Raw genomic sequence first — 23442 nt, forward strand, 5'->3', positions numbered from 1 at the left:
AATGTTTTCTAGTTTTCCTGCTTGTAGCAGAGTTCTGACATCCCAGGTACCAATTCTCGTTTTGATTTCTTGCCTCTTTTCAAGTTTTCCCCCCCGGAGATCCGAATGGGGGACTATTTTACCTCCAGACACGGATTTAACATGAGAGGAAGCCATTTTTTGTGCATAAAATGGAGACTGCATTATGCAGGGAAGATAATCTGCGGTGGTATTCCGTTGCCTTCCGCAGTTCTGGAGGCCGCCCCTAACATGGGATACAGACGCCTTTTGCAGCCGCCCGCTCCGGGTCAGACGCTGCATGAGAAGTATAGGTTGGAAAACGAAAGACCCCTAGCCCTCGAAACCTAATAGCGTCAGGGTCGGAAAAGAACAGGAGCTGGCCGAGGGTGGCCAGATAGGAAAGATGATAGTGGGAAGCCTGGCAAAAGTAAGTGGAAGCAATGCCAGGACTCAGCTCGGGGCCCCGTGGTCGCCAGCCACATATCACTAGGTGTGACTCCCAGGGGTAGTCCTTGATATAGCCCCAGAAAAAGAAAAGCGGGGTGGCCAGGGTGTTGGACCGTTCCTTCCAATCCACCGATCCGGACATTTACTCCCCTCTCCAGACATTACCCTTCTTGACTTTTTTTTTCTGGGGCTATGTCAAGGACAGGGTCTTCGTCACACCAGTTGCTGACGTCGACGAACTGAAGGCTAGGATACAAGCTGGTGTGGTTACTGTGACAGAACTCATGTTACGAAACACCTGGCGGGATCTGGAATACCGTCTCGACATTCTCCGAGCTACCAAGGGAGCACACGTTGAGGTTTACTAACGTAAGTGGTCTTAAAAAAAACAAAAACAAAAAACTAGTAACACTAACCTATGTAACGGCATCAAATGTAAATTATTATGTCAAACGGTTATTCTGTTATAAATTTTTATAATCAGGGCATTCTCATAAATTTTCCCCACTTCTGTGTTTAATGTAATGTAGTTTCCAATTTAAAATGCTGAATTACCTACATAACTTCGTAAGATAACAATGAAAGTTTCGAAAAAAAAAGAGAAACTGCCCTGGACTTCCTTGAGCATCTCCGTAACGCTCTCGAGCGGCGAAGTTGTTCATTGGATCTTCTTTCTCTTTTCTTCTAATTCAACGAAGTAAAAATGTAAACGTCGTGTGACTAGAGCCTCCCGTCAGATACACCGTTCGGTACGTGCAAGTCTTTCGATTTGACGCCACTTCAGCGACTTGCGTGTCGATGAAATGATGATTAGGACAACACCAGTCCCTGAGAGGAGAAAATCTCCGACCCAGCCGGGAATCGAACTCGAGCCCTTAGGATTGACATTCTGTTGCACTGACCACTCAGCTACCGCGGCGCACATTCAACGAAGTAAGGACACCAGAAGAGAAATACTCAAGAATCGGACGAACGAGCGTACTATAAACAATTTTTCTATGGATGAATCACATTTCTTTAAGATGCTGCCAATGAATCTAGCCTGGCGTCTGCTTTCCCTACGGTTTGTTTTACGTGGTGGGGCACACAAAAGTCGCCCAGACGAGTGGATGTGGCTGTACGTGAATGTACGCATATAACCACACACCGTGACGCGCACACCACATGTACGCCCCGTCTGTCAGTTGGGTGGAGCAGTGCAAGGGGGACGATGGTGCTCACCGTGGAGCACCGGGTGTTTGCTGTGGAAAGTTACTTGACGACAATGTCGTGTAAACGGCGCGATCAGTTGTTCGTTGAGACGTTTAATGGTATCAAAGTGCCAGCAAAGAGTGTGAAGCCGCGCGGGATTAGCCGAGGGGAAGCCGGCACGGTAGCTCAGCGTGTTCGGTCAGAGGGTTACGTGCTCTCTGTAATAAAAAAACTGAGTCAATCGATCAACAATGAACATAAATGGATGAAACTTGCTGACAGATTAAAACTGTGTGCCCGACCGAGACTCGAACTCGGGACCTTTGCCTTTCGCGGGCAAGTGCTCTACCATCTGAGCTACCGAAGCACGACTCACGCCCGGTACTCACAGCTTTACTTCTGCCAGTACCTCGTCTCCTACCTTCCAAACTTTACAGAAGCTCTCCTGCGAACCTTGCAGAACTAGCACTCTTGAAAGAAAGGATATTGCGGATTCATGGCTTCTGTAAAGTTTGGAAGGTAGGAGACGAGGTACTGGCAGAAGTAAAGCTGTTAGTGCTGGGCGTGAGTCGTACTTCGGTAGCTCAGTTGGTAGAGCACTTGCCCGCGAAAGGCAAAGGTCCCGAGTTCGAGTCTCGGTCGGGCACACAGTTTTAATGTGCCAGGAAGTTTCATATCAGCGCACACTCCGCTGCAGAGTGAACATCTCATTCTGGAAACATAAATGGATGTCATACGACGTCCGCGCCGAGCAGATGCAACGAACAATAGCGAACAAAATGAGATTAAAAAAAAAGGGGGTCTAAGGCTCTGCAGTCATGGACTGTGAGGCTGGTCCCGGCGGAGGTTCGAGTCCTCCCTCGGGCATGAGTGTCTGTGTGCTTGTCCTTACAAGGGAACCTCCCCATCGCACCCCCCTCAGATTTAGTTATAACTTGGCACAGTGGATAGACGTTGGAAAACTGAACACAGATCAACCGAGAAAACAGGAAGAAGTTGTGTGGAACTATGAAAAAAATAAGCAAAATATACAAACTGACTAGTCCACAGGCAAGATATGCAACATCAAGAGAGCCTCAGCTCAAGAGTGTCGTGGTCCCGTGGTTAGCGTCAGCAGCTGTGAAGCGAGAGGCCCTTGGTTCAAGCCTTCCCTCCAGCGAAAAAATCAAATTTTTTTTATTTTCAGGTTATGTGACAAACTCTTATGTTTTCATCACTTTTTGAGGAGTGATTATCAAATCCACAAGAAAACCTAAATCGGGCAAGGTAGAAGAATCTTTTTAACCATTCGCTGTGGTGTAACCGCCAGACACCACACTTGCTAGGTGGTAGCTTAAATCGGCCGCGGTCCATTTAGTACATGCCGGACCCGCGTGTCGCCACTGTGTGATCGCAGACCGAGCGCCACCACAAGGCAGGTCTCGAGATACGGACGAGCACTCGCCCCAGTTGTACGGACGACTTTGCTAGCGACTACACGGACGAAGCGTCGCTCATTAGCCGAGCAGATAGTTGGAATAGCCTTCAGCTAAGTCCATGGCTACGACCTAGCAAGGCGCCATTAGACTTACATAGTCTGATAGTTATCGTATGAAATGTCTCATCCAGAACGCTGTATACCACAAGGACGATATAAAAGTTAAGTATAATAGCAGCTACGTATTTTTCTTGCTACCATTCATTACGTATCCTGTTCCAGAATTCACGCCCGTCTGCGTTAGATAGCGTGCATTTCGGCCTCCTCTATCTACAAGGTGTTGGCACATTTGCCAACACATCATTCGCTAAGTGTACAAGTTAGGTGGGTCGACAACATATTCCTGTCATGTGACGCACATGCCGTCACCAGTGTCGCATACAATATATCAGAAGTGTTTTCCTGTGGAGGAAACGGTTGACCTATGACCTTGCGATCAAATGTTTTCGGTTCCCATTGGAGTGGCACGTCCTTTCGTCAACTAATCGCACGGTTTTGCGGTGCGGTCGCAAAACACAGACACTAAACTTATTACAGTGAACAGAGACGTCAATGGACGAACGGACAGATCATAACTTTGCGAAAATAAAGAGAGTAAACTTTTTTACTCGAAGGAAGGCTTGAACCTAGAACCTCTCGTTCCGCAGTTGCCCACGCTAACCACGGAACCACGGCGTTCGTGAGTTTACACTATCCTTGATGTTGCCTATCTTGTGCATGGACTACTGAGTTTGTATATTTTGCTTATTTTTTTCATAGTTCCACACAACTTCTTCCTGTTTTCTCGAATGATCTGTGTTCAGTTTTCCAACGTCTATCCACTGTGCCAAGTTATAACTAAATCTGAGGGTGGTGCGATGGGGAGGTTCCCTTGTTAGGATAATTTAGGTTAAGTAGTGTGTAAGCTTAGGGACTGATGACATTAGCAGTTAAGTCCCGTAAGATTTCACACACATTTGAACAAAGAGTGTCAAGCAACGCGTTGTCCGAAAATGGCGTTAGACACGATCTGTTTTGAACAAGTCAGAAAACATTCCGCAACGTGCCAGCACACCAGAAAACGTGGCTGCAGTTCACCAGAAACCGCTTCAGATTCCTACCAGATCAACTCGTCGCCTGTCGCGAGAGACCGCTTACCTGTTGGATCGCGCAGGCGAATACTCCACCTGGACCTGCTGTATGATCGTGGGCCTAGCTAGCCACCCAGGTCGCTCGACAATGTGCGATAACTTTGTGTGGGGAGCCCTCAAGTCTAAGGTGTATTGCAACAATCCTCATAGTCTGAACTGCAGCACAATATTTCAGACGAGAAGGCAGCAATTCCAGAAGTCCAGTTTCGATCCACCTTCAGCAATTTGCCCTATTCTGTATCTTTCCACCATTTTGCCGATCGGTTCGGTACTCTAGCGCACCGAACGGTCGTATTTTCGAAGGAGAGCCCCAAAATTATTCTGTAAGCTTTTCGGAAGTGGTGCCGAACGGTCCTAGCGAACCGAAACGCTGTTGTCACTTTTCCTCGTGCCAACCAATCAAAAGCAATCTGCCTCAGATCTGTGCATGCGCACTGCAGCGCCACGAATCCGAAGTGGCTAACAGCCGACACGGGCATGCCATTCTTCATAGTACCGGAAAGTGTGGTTAGAGTACGTAATACTGTTCAAATTTCACCGACCACATGCTTCCATGAATGCATGATAAAGATAGAATATTGACTGTGTTCTGGAAACTGTCATCATTATGTCATTTTATTCTCATTCACATTGACGCCTTGTGTTGGATTTTACGTTTCGGTTCAAATGGCTCTGAGCACTATCGGACTTAACGTCTGATGTCATCAGTCCCCTAGAACTTAGAACTGCTTAAACCTGAATGAGATTTTCACTCTGCAGCGGAGTGTGCGCTGATATGAAACTTCCTGGCAGATTAAAACTGTGTGCCCGACCGAGACTCGAACTCGGGACCTTTGCCTTTCGCGGGCAAGTGCTCTACCAACTGAGCTACCGAAGCACGACTCACGCCCGCGAAAGGCAAAGGTCCCGTGTTCGAGTCTCGGTCGGGCACACAGTTTTAATCTGCCACGAAGTTTCATATCAGCGCACACTCCGCTGCAGAGTGAAAATCTCATTCTGGAAACATCCCCCAGGCTGTGGCTAAGCCATGTCTCCGCAATATCCTTTCTTTCAGGAGTGCTAGTTCTGCAAGGTTCGCAGGAGGGCTTCTGTAAAGTTTGGAAGGTAGGAGACGAGGTACTGGCAGAAGTAAAGCTGTGAGTACCGGCCGTGAGTCGTGCTTCGGTAGCTCAGTTGGTAGAGCACTTGCCCGCGAAAGGCAAAGGTCCCGAGTTCGAGTCTCGGTCGGGCACACAGTTTTAATCTGCCAGGAAGTTTCTTGCTTAAACCTAACCAACCTAAGGGCATCACACACATCCATACCCGAGGCAGGATTCGAACCTGCGACTCTAGCGGTCTCGCGGTTCCAGACTGCAGCGCCTAGAACCGCTCGGCCACAACGGACGGCTTTACGTTTCGAAATATGAGTTGGTAATGGAGTGTTATACCACATTGTACAAATACATGTATAGAAACACCAGAAAAATTCTTCATTTTTTTCTGTTTTCCGCCGTTCGTTAGTTGCTTCAAAATTCGTGGAGGTACGTTCCGTCAATGCAACTAATTTGTAGGCAGTTTCTTTGTTGCCATATGCGTTTCGCTTCTTTTATTTGTGAAGCATCTTCACGAATAAAAGAAGCGAAACGCATATGGCAATGAACAAACTGTCTTCAGTTAGTTGTATAGACGGAACATCCCCACGAACTCGAAAAATTGTTTAAGCAAGTGTCAAAGAATAAGAACATACATAGAAAGTGGTTGTACCTCGCTCCTAGAGATTCAAGTGATGAAGTAGCCTATTTCGCTATATGATACATCAACGATTTGGTTCATTAAAGTGGCTCATTTAGCGACAAACGTAGAGTACGGTTCCACAAGGACATTGCCGAACTGAGAAACCTTCTTCCTTTAGACCATCAGTCTTCTGGCTTCTGCCACGAATTTCTTTCTGTGCCAACTTCCTCATGTCAGAGCAGCTCTTGCAACATAAGGCCTCAGTTATCTGCTGCATGCATCCCAATCTCTGTCTTCCTTTACAGTTTTTACCGATTGCAGCTCCCTGTAGTACTGTGGAAGATATTTCCTGATTTCTTAACAGATGTCCGATCATCTTGTCCCTTATTCTTCGCAGTGTTTTCCATGTATTCCTTTCCTCTCCGATTATGTAGAAAACCTGTTCATTCCTTACCTTATCAGGCCACGTAATTTTCAACATACGTCTGCAGCGCCACATCGCCAAGGCTTTGATTCTCTTTTGTTCCGGTTTTCGCATAGTCCATGTTTCACTAACATACAATGCTGTGCTACAGAAGTAGAGTCTCAGAAATTTCTTCCTCAGGTTAACAAAAAAATGGTTCAAATGGCTCTGAGCACTACAGGATTTAACATCTGAGGTCATCAGTCCCCTAGAACTTAGACTACTTAAACCTAACTAACCTAAGGACATCACACACATCCATGCCCTAGGCAGGATTCGAACCTGCGACCGTAGCAGCAGCGCGGTCAGGTTAGCACCTATGGTTCATACTAGCAGACTTCTGCTGACCAGGAATGCCTTCCTCGCCAGAGCCAGTCCCATTTTCAAGTCCTCCTTGCTCCGTCCATAATTTGTTACTTTGCTGCCTAGTAAGCAAAATTTCTTAACTTCGTCTACTTCGTGTTCATTGATTTTGGTAAGTTTCTCGCTGTTATCAATTTTGCTGTTTCTCATTTCTCTCGAGTTTCTTCGGTTTACTCTCAATCCGTATCTTTTACTCATTAGACTGTTCATACCATAGAGCAGGTCCTTAATTCTTCTTGAGTTTCACTGACGACAGCAGTGCTATCAACGAATCTTACCACTGATATCCTTTCACCTTGAACTTTAGTCCCACTCTTGAACGTTTCTTTTAGTTCCGTCATTCCTTCCTTGAAGTACACAGGATGAATCACTATTGCCTCCAAGAATAGTTCGTAAAGTATGATAGGAGCTGGAAAGTTTGTGGGATAAACGTTGCATGGGACATCGGAGACCATAATATGACGTTGGTTGTTTCAAAAATGTTCAAATGTGTGTGAAATCTTACGGGACTTAACTGCTAATGTCGTCAGTCCCTAAGCTTACACACTACTTAACTTAAATTATCCTAAGGACGAACACACACACCCATGCCCGAGGGAGGACTCGAACCTCCGCCGGGAAAGCCGCACAGTCCATGACTGCAGTGCCCTAGACCGCTCGGCTAATCCCGCGAGGCGTTGGTTTTTTGTTGCTAGGTGGGGTCGCTTCAGAGATATGACGGTAAACTTCGTTTTTTTAAATGAGATGCTGTAGTTTGGTACTCATTTTCTGATGGCAGCTGTCGAGACGAATCCAACGATGTGTAACATTAAGATCTTTGAAGGTCAACGAAGGTTACAAAGGTGACATGAATGTCCATTTACAGAAGGTGTTCCAAGTGATGACTATTGGTATCAATGCAGTGCTGCAACCTTCTTATCATGGACTGAGCGTTATTCATAATCACTTCGGCACTCATCGGAGCACATGCTCTGACAATTCTCTCTCGTATATCGTGAAATAGTAAATATTCGCCGAATACAGCGTAACCATCTGACGTGCCATTGGCATGTAAACACCATTCGATGGTTTCGCATACAACACTAATAAGAACGGCAAGACTAGTATCGTCCAATCAAGCGAATGTGAATGATGTACTACTTCGAATAACAAGTCGATATGCTTCGCATTTATGGAGAATTCCAACGAAATTCAGTGAGAGCTAGAGACATATACGCTGAAATATATCATCAACGTACTCACCCTACACGTCGTACATATAAATATGTGTAAGATAAATTGAGAACAACTGGATCTTTAACGCATCGGAAACATATCTGACAAAGGAAAGTTACTAACGACGAAACTGAATTTGGTCCTCTTGCCACTGTGTGTTCGTTCTGAGCCACAGAGAACACACAGGATAGTGTGACTGGACTTACCTCTGGCACACCTCCACTGAGACCCATATTCCCAACTTATGGTACTGCACTATATTTATAGTGCCTCTGCCCATTATACTATATTTATAGTGCCTCTGCCCATTATACTCATTACTCGCGGCTTTTTGCTGATTCCAGTAATAGTTCGGACACTGTTCCCGTTGACTTATATCAACGCCTGTGTGCAGCTAGGGGTATTCGCTTCATTGTAATTTCATTCTAACGAGCTGCATAGTTACCGATGGTATCTGTTCTTTTTGACATAAGAACAGATACCATCTCCATATACACTACCGGCCATTAAAATTGCTACACCAAGAAGAACTGCAGATGATAAACGGGTATTCATTGGACAAATGTATTATACTAAAACTTACATGTGATTAGATTTTCACACAATTTGGGTGCATAGCTCCTGAGAAATCAGTACCCAGAACAACCACCTCTGGCCGTAATAACGGCCTTGACACGCCTGGGCATTTAGTCAAACAGAGCTTGGATGCCCATGCAGCTTCAACACGACACCACAGTTCATCAAGAGGAGTGACTGGCGTATTGTGACGAGCCAGTTGCTCGGCCACCATTGACCAGACGTTTTCAATTGGTGAGAGATCTGGAGAGTGCTGGCCAGGGCAGCAGTCGAACATTTTCTGTATGCAGAAAGGCCCGTACAAGACCTGCAACATGGAATCGTGCATTATCCTGCTGAAATGTAGGGTTTCGCTGGGATCGAATGAAGGGTAGTGCCACGAGTCATAACACATCTGACATGTAACGTGTACTGTTCAAAGTGGCGTCAATGCGAACAAGAGGTGACCGAGACGTGTAACCAATGGCACCGATACCATCACGCCGGGTGATACGCTAGTATAGCGATGACGAATACACGCTTCCAATGTGCGTTCACCGCGATGTCGCCAAACACGGATGCGACCACCATGATGCTGTAAACAGAACCAGGATTCATCCGAAAATAGACGTTTTGCCATTCGTGTACCCAGGTTCGTCGTCGAGTACAGCATCGCAGGTGCTCCTGTCTGCGATGCAGCGTCAAGGGTAACCGCAGCCACGGTCTCCGAGCTGATAGTCCATGCTGCTGCAAACGTTGTCAAACTGTTCATGCAGATGGTTGTTGTCTTGCAAACGTCCCCATCTGTTGACTCAGGGATCGAGACGTGGCTGCACGATCCGTTAGAGCCATGCGGATAAGATGCCTGTCATCTCGACTGGTAGTGATACGAGGCCGTTGGGATCCAGCACGGCGTTTCGTATTACCGTCCTGAACCTACCGATTCCATATTCTGCTAACAGTCATTGGATCTCGACCAACGCGAGCAGCAATGTCGCGATACGATAAACCGCAATCGCGATAGGCTTCAATCCGACCTTTATCAAATTCAGAAACGTGATGGTAGGCATTTCTCCGCCTTACACGAGGCATCACAACAACGTTTCACCAGGCAACGCCAGTCAACTGCTGTTTGTGTATGAGAAATCGGTTGGAAACTTTCCTCATGGCAGCACGTTGTAGGTGTCACCACCGGTGGCAACCTTATGTGAATGCTCTGAAAAGCTAATCTTTTGTATATCACAGCATGTCCTTCCTGTTGGTTAAATTTCCCGTATGTAGCACTTCATCTGCGTGGTGTAGCAATTTTAATGGCCAGTAGCGTATATAACAATTTCCTGATGTGGTTTTTTTTTTTCCACTAGTGTATTTTTGTTGCGAACTGTGTCACCACAGTGGTAACACCGTTTCCTGTGAGATCACCGGGCTTGGCTGTCTCTTGAGCGGGTGAGCGTCCGGTTCTGCCGAGTGGTGTTGGCAAACGGTGTGCACTCAGCCCATGTGAGGCCAACTGAGGAGCTCCTAGATTGAGAAGTACCCGCTCCGGTCACGAAAACTGTCAACAGGTTGGAGAGCGGTTTGCTGACCTCATGCCCCTCCTTATCCGCATCCGGTGACGCGTAGGAGATGAGGGTGACACGGCGGCCGGTCGGTACCGTTGGGCTTTCATAGTCCTGAAATTGACCCGGGAGTGATCCGGCAGTCTGTTACCGTGCAGCGACCTCGTTAAACGGCTCGTTCCAGGGGGCCGGCAGCTGCCTGAGGAAACTCAGCTGCCAGCTCGCTGCGTATCGCGGCCTCAGCTCTCGTGTTTAAGGGCGCTGTGATTGTGACGCTGTTATCCCGCGCCTCGCCCCCACCCTCCTGCTGCCGCCTGCAGTAATTACTCTCCGTGACGGCGCTCCGTTCTAATTACGACGTCGTCCGTTCCGCGGCGCTGTCATAGCCGGCCTCTCCCCCTCCAGCCGCTCATCGAAGCGCTCCAGAACAGCAGCGCTACAGCACACAGCGGTAATTACCCCGCCCTCCAGTTACGTCAGCCAGGTGTCAGCTGAGCTACACACCGGCACAAAGTCGTGTGGCAGAGCAGGTCCCGTAACAAGGCGAGCGTCGGTGCAACGCAGTGACAACGTCCGTCCCGTACTGTTTCGTCTCTCCCTCTGTCACAGCCGTGCAGGGGGCAAGCTGTACATTACTGTATATCTGATACAGAGCGTCCGGACACCTCTACATAAACCGGAGTTGACCATTAGACGTCAGGAGAGGCCAGTGTAGGAGGACATGGGGAGAATTGTGTACTCAAGAGAGAAAAACTAACTCCTGCCTCGCCAGCTAAATAGGCTTTTCTGTATGACCGTGTACCTAAAGTCCCTAATCTGTGGGGAAAAGTCATCTACTTCAAAGAATAATGCGAAACCGAGAGAAGCAGATGAAACTATAACCGAATCGCCACTGCTCAATACATTAGCAATAACGATTGGAAACAAAGTTCGGTAAACTTTATATATTTTTAATTATGTAAACTAGTTTTTTAATTAACAGTAGTTAGTGTAAAATTTGGGTGAAAGGTTTTCGAAGTTTGTCATTAATGAAATAACCAACGGTCGCCAGTTCCTCACTGGAACAAGAATAATTGAAACTGAACTTCATCCTCATAAGCAATCTTACATAAGAATAATTATTGGCGTCATGACATTATTCTGGTCGCTAGATGCTGCCTCTCTCTGAGATAGAGGCGGAGCTAACTGCAAGTGTGGACAACGGCCTTGCCGCAGTGGATACACCGGTTCCCGTCAGATCACCGAAGTTAAGCACTGTCGGGTGTGGCCGGCATTTGGATGGGTGACCGTCCGGGCAGCCATGCACTGTTGCCTTTTTTCAGGGTGCACTGCTGGTGTCAATTGAGGAGCTACTCGACCGAATAGTAGCGGCTCCGGTCAAAGAAAACTATCATAACGACCGGGAGAGCGGTGTGCTGACCACACGCTCCTCCTATCCGCATCCTCATCTGAGGATGACACGGCGGTCGGATGGTCCCGATGGGCCACTTGTGGCCTGAAGATGGAGTGCTTTAACTGCAACCCCCACTGAGCTGCAGCTGATGGCTTGACTCGTTAACTCTGTGGATGACTGACTGGAACACACTGGCCCTCCAGTCCGTGGCAGAGATCTAAATACTGGCGGCCCAGAGGGTGTTGGCGGCGCGTTTCTTGTCAGTCTGTCATTGGCCTCTACTGATCTTCTCACAACCTCTCTGCTGGCTGTTGTGGTGGCGCCAGCTTGTGCCAGCACAATTAGTTATTTACAAAAGACAGGAGGAATTATTATATGCAGGTAAAATGGGAAGGCCGTGTGGCTAGGGCCTCCCATCGGGTAGACCGTTCGCCTGGTGCAAGTCCTCCGACTTGACACCACTTCAGCGACTTGCATGTTGATGGGGATGAAATAATGGTGATATGGACAACTCAACAACCAGTCCCTGAGAGGAGAAAATCTCCAACCCAGCCGCGAATCTAACTCGGACCGTTAGGTATGACATTCCGTCATGCTGATTACTCAGCTACCAGGGGTGGACAAATGCAGGTAATAAGCCTTTTATGTATGTTGCAGAGGAAGGTAAGAGTGAGAAAGGAGAGGAAGGAACTGATTTCATCTGCATCGGGACTTGATGTGTATTGGAGCGGGACTGCAACCTGCTTACTAGACAGCTGTGTTAACCACTGTGCCACCTGGACTGTTAAAGCTGTATACTCGCAAATTATCTAGAAATTTAATAAGTTTCTTTTATTTCTGTCAATTATCAAGAAACTTTTGTTCCTTAGACTACCGATTCTGGTCAGCAATGACAATCTTCAGATCTGCAGCAAAACGTAGGAAATGAAATGCAGCTAGTGGGCAGATTACACCTTAAAACAATGAAATATACCATAACGAAAAATATTGCTTTCATGGATGGGGAACATGCACTTAAAATATGACAAGGCACACTTGTTTTATTACGCGTCCTTATATTAAAAAAAACATAGTGGCGTGGTCACAACATATACACAAAATCAGCTTAGCACTATCACACGTATTTAAAATATGGTGTAAAAGTATTTAAAATATCTGTAACGATGGTAAGCTTATTTTGTGTGTATTTTGTGACGATGCCACTAGGCTTTACTATACTGTATTAGGACATGTAATAAAACAGGTATGCATGTTCCCCATCCATGACCGTAACAATTTTTTGTTACGGCATATTTGATTTCCCATCCTTTGCTGCAGATTTGAAGATAGTCGTTGCTGACCGAAACCGGTAGCCTAAGAAGTTTTGTGATCGTTTCCGAAAATAAAAAAAATATTCTACACTTCCTCGACCACTGTTTTAATCCGCAACCATGTCGAAGCCTGTGATGTAAGTTTAATATTATACACATACTTCTACACCCTACATGCACAAAAATGAGAAACTCGTTATTTTCCTGTCGTTGCAATTCCAGTGGCAAGTAGTGTATTTCTGCCTGTCTAATACACACTATCTGATCAGATGTATTAGGACGTCTGTTAGTACCGAGTGGCGCAGTGGTTAGCGGGCTGGACTCACATTCGGGAGAACGACGGTTCAAATCCTCGTCCAGCCATCCTGGCATAGGTTTTCCGAGATTCGCTTACGTAGCTTCAGGCAAATGCCAAAATGGTTCCTTTGAAAGGGCACGGCCGACTTCCTTCCCCATCCCTTCATAAGCTTATGGGACCGATGACTTCGCTGTTTGGTCGCTTCCCCCGAATCAACCAAACACCTGTTAGTAGACATTAAGGTGGTGTGTCCATTCATTGCATCTGTGATACACTATATGATCAAAAGTATCCAGACGCCCCGAAAAACATACATTTTTCATATTATGTGCATTGTGCTGCCACCTACTGCCAGGTACTCCATATCAGCGACCTCAGTAGTCATTAGATGTCGAGAGAGAGCTCCGCGGAAGTCACGGACTTTGAACGAGGCCAGCTGATTGGGTGTCACTTGTGTCATACGTCTATACGTACGATTTCTACACTCCTAAACATGCATAGGTACACTGTTTCCGATGTGATAGTGAAGTAGAAACGTGAAAGGACTACAGCACAAAAGCGTACAGGCCGACCTCGCCTGTTGACTGACAGAGACCGCCGACAGTTGAAGAGTGTCATAATGTGTAATAGGCAGACATCTATCCAGACAGGAATGCCAAACTGCATCAGGATCCACTGCAAGTACTATGACAGTTAGGCGGGGGGTGACAAAACTTGGATTTCACGGTCGAGCGGCTGCTCATAAACCACACATCACGCTGGTACATGCCAAACGACGCCTCGCTTAGTGTAAGGAGCGTAAACATTGGACCATTGAACAGTGGAGAAACGTTGTGTGGAGTGACGAATCACGGTACATAATGTTGTGATCTGATGGTAGAGTGTGGGTATGGCGAATGCCCGGTGAACGTCATCTGCCAGCGTCTGTAGTGTCAAGAGTAAAATTCATAGGCGCTGGTGTTATGGTGAGGTCGTGTTTTGCGTGATGGGGGATTGTACCCCTTGTTGTTTTGCGTGGCACTATCACATTACAGGCCTACATTGATGTTTTAAGAAGCTTTTTGCTTCCCAGTGTAGAAGAGCAATTCGCCGATGGCGATTGCATCTTTCAACACGGTCGAGCACCTGTTCATAATGCATGGCTTGTGGCAGAGTCGTTACACGAGAATAACATCCCTGTAATGGACTGGCCTGCACAGAGTTGTGACGTCAATCCTATAGAACACCTTTGGGATGTTTTGGAACCCTGGCCTCGTGCCAGGCCTCACCGACCGACTTCGATACCTCCTCAGTGCTGCACTCCGTGAAGAATGGACTGCCATTCCGCAAGAAACCTTCCAGCACCTGATTAAACGTATGCCTGCGAGAGTGGAAGCTATCAAGGCTAAGGGTGGGCCAACACCATACCGAGTTCCAGCATCACCGATGGAGGGCGCCACGAACTTGTAAGTCATTTTCAGCCAGGTGTCCGGATACTTTTGATCGCGTTGTGTAGCTAGACCTCTGCTGGCGACACGTTCAGTGAGGTATCTGAATGTCTACATCGTTCTTCCTCAAGACCTAAAACCAGAGAGTGTCTGGAGCGAAGCAGGAGTGGTGATTCATCCCGAAGGTGCTCCAGTGGATTCGTGTCGACACTCCAGGCAAGCCGGTCCTCTTCAAGAGTGTTACTCTCCACAAACCCATGCTTGACAGATGACACCATATGACAGGCTGCTTTGACAGACTGATACAAACGCTGTCTCCAGCTTGTTGCTCTACTGCACGCAGTACACAATGGTGCAAAATTTCTTCACATCCGTGAGCATTTAGTATTTTCTTAACCGCAATAAGAGGACCACCATCTAACCACAAAAAATCCTCCTATGCTGTAACATCACCGCGTCGATATTTCACTGTTGCCAGTCACATGACGCCTGGTATCTTGCTCCACCCGTACAACAAACCCAAACCGTTCCGTGTGATTGTCACATGAAATAGTGTGTTTCATCAGTGCAAATCAGTCGTTTCCGGTCGATACGTGGGTACTCACTGGAATCAACGAAAATGTGGAAGGGAGGACCCACCAGTAAACTTTCTTTTCACAAAATCTGTTTATTTAACAATATATAACCCTAAATTTGTTTTTTTTACATAATGAACAAGTTTGCAAGATGAATAAGCTTTTTCAAGAGAAATCAAAACCATAATCATCATCATCATCATCATCATCATCATCATCATCATCATTATCATCATCATCATCATTTAAGACTGATTATGCCTTTCAGCGTTCAGTCTGGAGCATAGCCCCCTTATAAGATTCCTCCATGATCCCCTACTCAGTGCTAACATTGGTGCCTCTTCTGATGTTAAACCTATTACTTCAAAATCATTCTTAACCGAATCCAGGTACCTTCTCCCTGGTCTGCCCCGACTCCTCCTACCCTCTACTGCTGAACCCATGAGTCTCTTGGGTAACCTTGCTTCTCCCATGCGTGTAACATGACCCCACCATCTAAGCCTGTTCGCCCTGACTGCTACATCTATAGAGTTCATTCCCAGTTTTTCTTTGATTTCCTCATGGTGGATACCCTCCTGCCATTGTTCCCATCTACTAGTACCTGCAATCACCCTAGCTACTTTCATATCCGTAACCTCAACCTTGTTGATAAGGTAACCTGAATCCACCCAGCTTTCGCTCCCATACAACAAAGTTGGTCGAAAGATTGAACGGTGCACAGATAACTTAGTCTTGGTACTGACTTCCTTCTTGCAGAAGAGAGTAGATCGTAGCTGAGCGCTCACTGCATTAGCTTTGCTACACCTCGCTTCCAGTTCTTTCACTATGGTGCCATCCTGTGAGAATATGCATCCTAAGTACTTGAAACCGTCCACCTGTTCTAACTTTGTTCCTCCTATTTGGCACTCAATCTGTTTATATTTCTTTCCCACTGACATCACTTTCGTATTGGAGATGCTAATCTTCATACCATAGTCCTTACATTTCTGATCTAGCTCTGAAATATTACTTTGCAAACTTTCAATCGAATCTGCCATCACAACTAAGTCATCCGCATATGCAAGACTGCTTATTTTGTGTTCACATATCTTAATCTCACCCAGCCAGGCTATTGTTTTCAACATATGATCCATAAATAATATGAACAACAGTGGATACAGGTTGCAGCCTTGTCTTACCCCTGAAACTACTCTGAACCATGAACTCAATTTACCGTCAACTCTAACTGCTGCCTGACTATCCATGTAAAGACCTTTAATTGCTTGCAAAAATTTGCTTCCTATTCCATAATCTCGCAGAACAGACAATAACTTCCTCCTAGGAACCCGGTCATATGCCTTTTCTAGCTCTATAAAGCATAGATACAATTCCCTGTTCCACTCATAACGCTTCTCCATTATTTGCCGTAAGCTAAAGATCTGGTCCTGACAACCTCTAAGAGGCCTAAACCCACACTGATTTTCATCCAATTGGTCCTCAACTAATACTCGCACTTTCCTTTCAACAATACCTGAGAAGATTTTACCCACAACGCTGATTAAAGGGATACCTCTGTAGTTGTTACAATCTTTTCTGTTTCCATGTTTAAAGATTGGTGTGATTACTGCTTTTCTCCAGTCTGATGGAACCTGTTCCGACTCCCAGGCCATTTCAATTATCCTGTGTAGCCATTTAAGACCTGACTTTCCACTGTATTTGATGAGTTCCGACTTAATTTCATCCACCCCAGCTGCTTTATTGCACTGCAATCTATTGACCATTTTCTCCACTTCCTCAAATGTGATCCTATTTCCATCATCATTCCTATCCCATTCTACCTCGAAATCTGAAACATTACTGATCGTATTTTCACTTACATTGAGCAACTCTTCAAAATATTCCCTCCATCTGCCCAAGGCATCCACAGGATTCACCAGCAGTTTTCCTGACCTGTCCAAAATACTTGTCATTTCCTTCTTATCTGCCTTTCGAAGACTGCTAATTACACTCCAGAATGGTTTTCCAGCAGCTTGACCCATAGTCTCCAACCTGTTTCCAAAGTCTTCCCAAGATTTCTTCTTGGATGCTGCAATTATCTGTTTGGTTTTGTTTCTTTCTTCAACATAACTTTCTCTTCGTTTAAAACTTCCGGGCTGATAGGCCGTGGTCGAAGTATAAAACTCTCTCCTGACGTTTCGTCTCCGACTGCGGGAGACATCCTCGGAGATAAAGCGGTGAACTGCCTCTTCGACCAAGGCCTATCAGCCCGGAAGTTTTAAGTGAAGACAATACCGGCCGTGAAAGCTTACATTGTATGATAACTTTCTCTGTCTACCTGAGTTCTAGCATGCAGCCATTTTTGATACGCCTTGTTTTTCCTTTTACAGGCTGCCTTGACTGTGTCATTCCACCAAGCTGTTTGCTTCATTCTACTTTTACACACTACTGTTCCAAGACATTCTTTAGCCACTTCTAGTACTGTGTCTCTGTACCTTTTCCATTCCTTTTCCAATGACTGTAATTGACTACATTCAACTAACTGGTACCTTTCTGAGATCGCTGTTATGTACTTGTGCCTGATTTCCTTATCCTGAAGTTTCTCCACTCTTATCCTCCTACATATGGACCTGACCTCCTGCACTTTCGGCCTCACAATCCCAATTTCACTGCAGATTAAATAATGATCAGTGTCATCAAAGAATCCCCTGAATACACGTGTGTCCCTCACAGCCTTCCTGAATTCCTGATCTGTTTTTATATAGTCAATGACAGATCTGGTTCCCCTGCCTTCCCAAGTATACCGGTGAAATCAAACAGCAAACAGCAAACAATATTATAATAAGTACAAGACGGCCGGACCTGCAGCCCGCCCGTTATCGGGTGAAACTGCGGTGTTTACTACCGCGATGGACACAGTCTGTCTTATTACATGCCCTTCTGCAACACATGAATACTATATAAGCACCATTGATGACAAGAGTGATTCAGTTACTCAAAAGAGGTGGTTTATCATTTAATTTGAAAGCTGCATGTCGAGAGTTTCGGGATTATGATGCGCACCTCTGCTTAAAGGTTAAACAGATTAGGAAACAATATGACAATCATGACAATCATAAGGCTTACTTCAAAGCAACCAGCCTCTTAATTTCAGTCGGCAACCAAGGTGTGAGTGGATCCCAACCCCTCCCTTTTGACAATGTTATTTTGACTGATAACAGTTGGCTGTAACTATTTTTTAAGTAAAACTGCTTGTCAGTTATTAACACAGCTCTGAAGGAACGTCTTAAAACATTACTTGTGAACACTTATTACAAGAGAACTCACAAGATCGAGCTAAAAATATACCAATAATGACCCGGTATTTCAAAGACAGCAACGCACAGCTTGTACCGCGGGTTATTCAGATCATATCTAATGCAGTTACCATCAAAGAATCGAACCGGTTAACATCTAAATCTAACCACAAGGTCCCTGTTTTGTTTAACGGCAACCTGTGCCTTAGTACAATTGTTCCGGCTGTATTTACGACCAGGAGCTGATTCCTTACAACATTAATGATCGGGTATAAACCAGAAGTAGTAGAAATGAGAACAGCGAGAAACTTAACATCAGGATTGATGGTCACGAAGTCAATGAAGTTAAGGAATTCCGCTACCTAGGCAGTAAAATAACCAATGACGGACGGAGCAAGGAGGACATCAAAAGCAGACTCGCTATGGCAATAAAAGGCATTTCTGTCCAAGAAAAGTCTATTTATATCAAATACCGGCCTTAATTTGAGGAAGAAATTTCTGAGGATGTACACTCCTGGAAATGGAAAAAAGAACACATTGACACCGGTGTGTCAGACCCACCATACTTGCCCGGGCACTGCGAGAGGGCTGTACAAGCAATGATCACACGCACGGCACAGCGGACACACCAGGAACCGCGGTGTTGGCCGTCGAATGGCGCTAGCTGTGCAGCATTTGTGCACCGCCGCCGTCAGTGTCAGCCAGTTTGCCGTGGCATACGGAGCTCCATCGCAGTCTTTAACACTGGTAGCATGCCGCGACAGCGTGGACGTGAACCATATGTGCAGTTGACGGACTTTGAGCGAGGGCATGCGGGAGGCCGGGTGGACGTACCGCCGAATTGCTCAACACGTGGGGCGTGAGGTCTCCACAGTACATCGATGTTGTCGCCAGTGGTCGGCGGAAGGTGCACGTGCCCGTCGACCTGGGACCGGACCGCAGCGACGCACGGATGCACGCCAAGACCGTAGGATCCTACGCAGTGCCGTAGGGGACCACACCGCCACTTCCCAGCAAATTAGGGACACTGTTGCTCCTGGGGTATCGGCGAGGACCATTCGCAACCGTCTCCATGAAGCTGGGCTACGGTCCCGCACACCGTTAGGCCGTCTTCCGCTCACGCCCCAACATCGTGCAGCCCGCCTCCAGTGCTGTCGCGATAGGCGTGAATGGAGGGACGAATGGAGACGTGTCGTCTTCAGCGATGAGAGTCGCTTCTGCCTTGGTGCCAATGATGGTCGTATGCGTGTTTGGCGCCGTGCAGGTGAGCGCCACAATCAGGACTGCATACGACCGAGGCACACAGGGCCAACACCCGGCATCATGGTGTGCGGAGCGATCTCCTACACTGGCCGTACACCACTGGTGATCGTTGAGGGGACACTGAATAGTGCACGGTACATCCAAACCGTCATCGAACCCATCGTTCTACCATTCCTAGACTGGCAAGGGAACTTGCTGTTCCAACAGGACAATGCACGTACGCATGTATCCCGTGCCACCCAACGTGCTCTAGAAGATGTAAGTCAACTACCCTGGCCAGCAGGATCTCCGGATCTGTCCCCGATTGAGCATGTTTGGGACTGGATGAAGCGTCGTCTCATGTGGTCTGCACGTCCAGCACGAACGCTGGTCCAACTGAGGCGCCAGGTGGAAATGGTATGGGAAGCCGTTCCACAGGACTACATCCAGCATCTCTACGATCGTCTCCATGGGAGAATAGCAGCCTGCATTGCTGCGAAAGGTGGATATACACTGTAGTAGTGCCGACATTGTGCATGCTCTGTTGCCTGTGTCTATGTGCCTGTGGTTCTGTCAGTGTGATCATGTGATGTATCTGACCCCAGGAATGTGTCAATAAAGTTTCTTCTTCCTGGGACAATGAATTCACGGTGTTCTTATTTCAATTTCCAGGATTGTATGTCTGGAGTACAGCATTGTATGGTAGTGAAACATGGACTGTGGGAAAACCGGAACAGAAGAGAATCGAAGCATTTTAGATGTGGTGCTATAGACGAATGTTGAAAATTAGGTGGACTGATAAGGTAAGGAATGAGGAGGTTCTACGCAGAATCGGAGAGGAAAGGAATATGTGGAAAACACTGATAAGGAGAAGGGACAGGATGATAGGACATCTGCTAAGACATGAGGGAATGACTTCCATGGTACTAGAGGGATCTGTAGAGGGCAAAAACTGTAGAGGAAGACAGAGATTGGAATACGTCAAGCAAATAATTGAGGACTTAGGTTGCAAGTGCTACTCTGAGATGAAGAGGTTAGCACAGGAAAGGAATTCGTGGCGGGCCGCACCAAACCAGACAGTAGACTGATGACCGACCAAAAAAAAAAAAAAAATAGAAAGGAGAGGCAATATAAAGGCGGGACAAATTTTCAAATGACAACCAGTGTCTTAGTACAATACGACGACCTATATTTGCGTCCAAAGAGCCTACCGAGTAAAACTGTGAGGGTCGAGTAGAAACCAGAAAATAATGAGGGCAGGTAGCAGTGACTCAAATAATCACGAGGATTACATAATGTTAGTCCCGTTCATCAGCAAGCAGCTCCATGGATCCACGGGGAGTCGCGGCTGTTACTGAGTGGTGCCGATGAAAGCCAGGCAGAAAAGGGCAGCCAGGCCACGAGCGGTCGTCCGACACGAATGTGGCCAACCAACCGACGGGATGTCGGCCTGCTTCTTGTAGCCGACGCTGACCCCAGTGGAGTACTCCTTGCGCAGCTCGTGGCTTCGGCCGCTCGGACCTCGTGACCACCTCTTGTCGCGACGCTACCGCCAATCCACGAACTTCGTGCCTCCGTCTCTCGGGCCATCGAACCCCGTATATATATCGGCAAGCAAAGACCTTCTAAGGACACAACCCACAGCTACTAACTCTTCCTCGTAGATATTGGCAATGGAGCCACAAGAGGGACAGTCGATACCACCGTTGAGCCAGTGGCGCCAGAGCGAACGATCTACTAACTCAGTGGCGCCACCGGTCATCCGCTGCCTAGTGACGTTCCCCTTACACTACCTCAAAGGTCGTTTAGGACTGACTGTAGGAGATACAGGACCATTGTACCCCATACTCCATTCTTCTTCACTGTTAGCTGATCTGGGGCTACCACTTTGCAACGCGCGTGTCATTCCTTAGGCTGATTTCACGTGATATTTTCCAGCAACCCTTTGCAGCCCTCGACGATCGCTGTCTGTCAGTGCGTGAGGTCTGCGTGTTCTTCTCCAGCTGTGGTTTTTCCTTCGCCTTTCCACTTCACAAAGACATGACCCCCAGTCGACCTGGGCAGCTGTAGAAGGGTTGATGCATTTGTGACTCAAGTGGCATGCACTGACTGGTCCACGTTTGGAGACACTGATATCTCCCGACCAATCAATTTTGCTGTTACTGCTTCTCTACTGAGGCCGGCCGCGGTGGCCGAGCGGTTCTAGACGCTTCAGTCCGGAACCGCGCGACTGCTACGGTCGCAGGTTCGAATCCTGCCTCGGGCATGGATGTATGTGATGTCCTTAGGTTAAATAGGATTAAGTTGTTCTAAGTTCTAGTTGACTGATGACCTCAGATGTTAAGTCCCGTAGTGCTCAGAGCCATTTTTTTCTCTACTGAGAATACAAATTTCCCTGACTTATACGGGTGCGTCTGTATCAAGTGACATCTAGTGGTCATTTCCACGTTAAATAGGGGTGTCTGGATACTTGGCAGCGTATTTTTGTACGAGGGCAGTTCAATAAGTAATGCAACACTTTTTTTTCTCGGCCAATTTTGGTTGAAAAAACCGGAAATTTCTTGTGGAATATTTTCAAACATTCCCGCTTCGTCTCGTATAGTTTCATTGACTTCCGACAGGTGGCAGCGCTGTAAGGAGCTGTTAAAATGGTGTCTGTAACAGATGTGCGTTGCAAACAATGGGCAGTGATCGAGTTTCTTTTGGAATCTCAGATATTCATAGGCGCTTGTAGAAAGTCTACGGTGATCTGGCAGTGGACAAAAGCACGGTGAGTCGTTGGGCAAAGCGTGTGTCATCATCACCGCAAGGTCAAGCAAGACTGTCTGATCTCTCGCGTGCGGGCCGGCCGTGCACAGCTGTTACTCCTGCAATGGCGGAGCGTGCGAACACACTCGTTCGAGATGATCGACGGATCACTATCAAACAACTCAGTGCTCAACTTGACATCTCTGTTGGTAGTGCTGTCACAATTGTTCACCAGTTGGGATATTCAAAGGTTTGTTCCCGCTGGGTCCCTCGTTGTCTAACCGAACACCATAAAGAGCAAAGGAGAACCATCTGTGCGGAATTGCTTGCTCGTCATGTGGCTGAGGGTGACAATTTCTTGTCAAAGATTGTTACAGGCGATGAAACATGGGTTCATCACTTCGAACCTGAAACAAAACGGCAATCAATGGAGTGGCGCCACACCCAATCCCCTACCAAGAAAAAGTTTAAAGCCATACCCTCAGCCGGCAAAGTCATGGTTACAGTCTTCTGGGACGCTGAAGGGGTTATTCTGTTCGATGTCCTTCCCCGTGGTCAAACGATCAACTCTGAAGTGTATTGTGCTACTCTTCTGAAATTGAAGAAACGACTTCAGCGTGTTCGTAGGCACAAAAATCTGAACGAACTTCTCCTTCTTCATGACAACGCAAGACCTCACACAAGTCTTCGCACCCGAGAGGAGCTCACAAAACTTCAGTGGACTGTTCTTCCTCATGCACCCTACAGCCCCGATCTCGCACCGTCGGATTTCCATATGTTTGGCCCAATGAAGGACGCATTCCGTGGGAGGCACTATGCGGATGATGAAGAAGTTATTGATGCAGTACGACGTTGGCTCCGACATCGACCAATGGAATGGTACCGTGCAGGCATACAGGCCCTCATTTCAAGGTGGCGCAAGGCCGTAGCATTGAATGGAGATTACGTTGAAAAATAGTGTTGTGTAGCTAAAAGATTGGGGAATAACCTGGTGTATTTCAATGCTGAATAAAACAACCCCTGTTTCAGAAGAAAAATGTGTTGCATTACTTATTGAACTGACC

The 23442-nt window shown here is 46.8% G+C and overlaps 1 pseudogene; it reads left to right on the top strand.

Moving 5' to 3' along the window:
* Positions 1 to 11309: 11309 nt before the first annotated feature.
* On the top strand, positions 11310 to 11427 carry LOC126428533 (5S ribosomal RNA; annotated as a pseudogene).
* Positions 11428 to 23442: the final 12015 nt, after the last annotated feature.

This window comes from Schistocerca serialis, chromosome 12, assembly GCF_023864345.2.
Source record: "Schistocerca serialis cubense isolate TAMUIC-IGC-003099 chromosome 12, iqSchSeri2.2, whole genome shotgun sequence".
NCBI lineage: Eukaryota > Metazoa > Arthropoda > Insecta > Orthoptera > Acrididae > Schistocerca > Schistocerca serialis.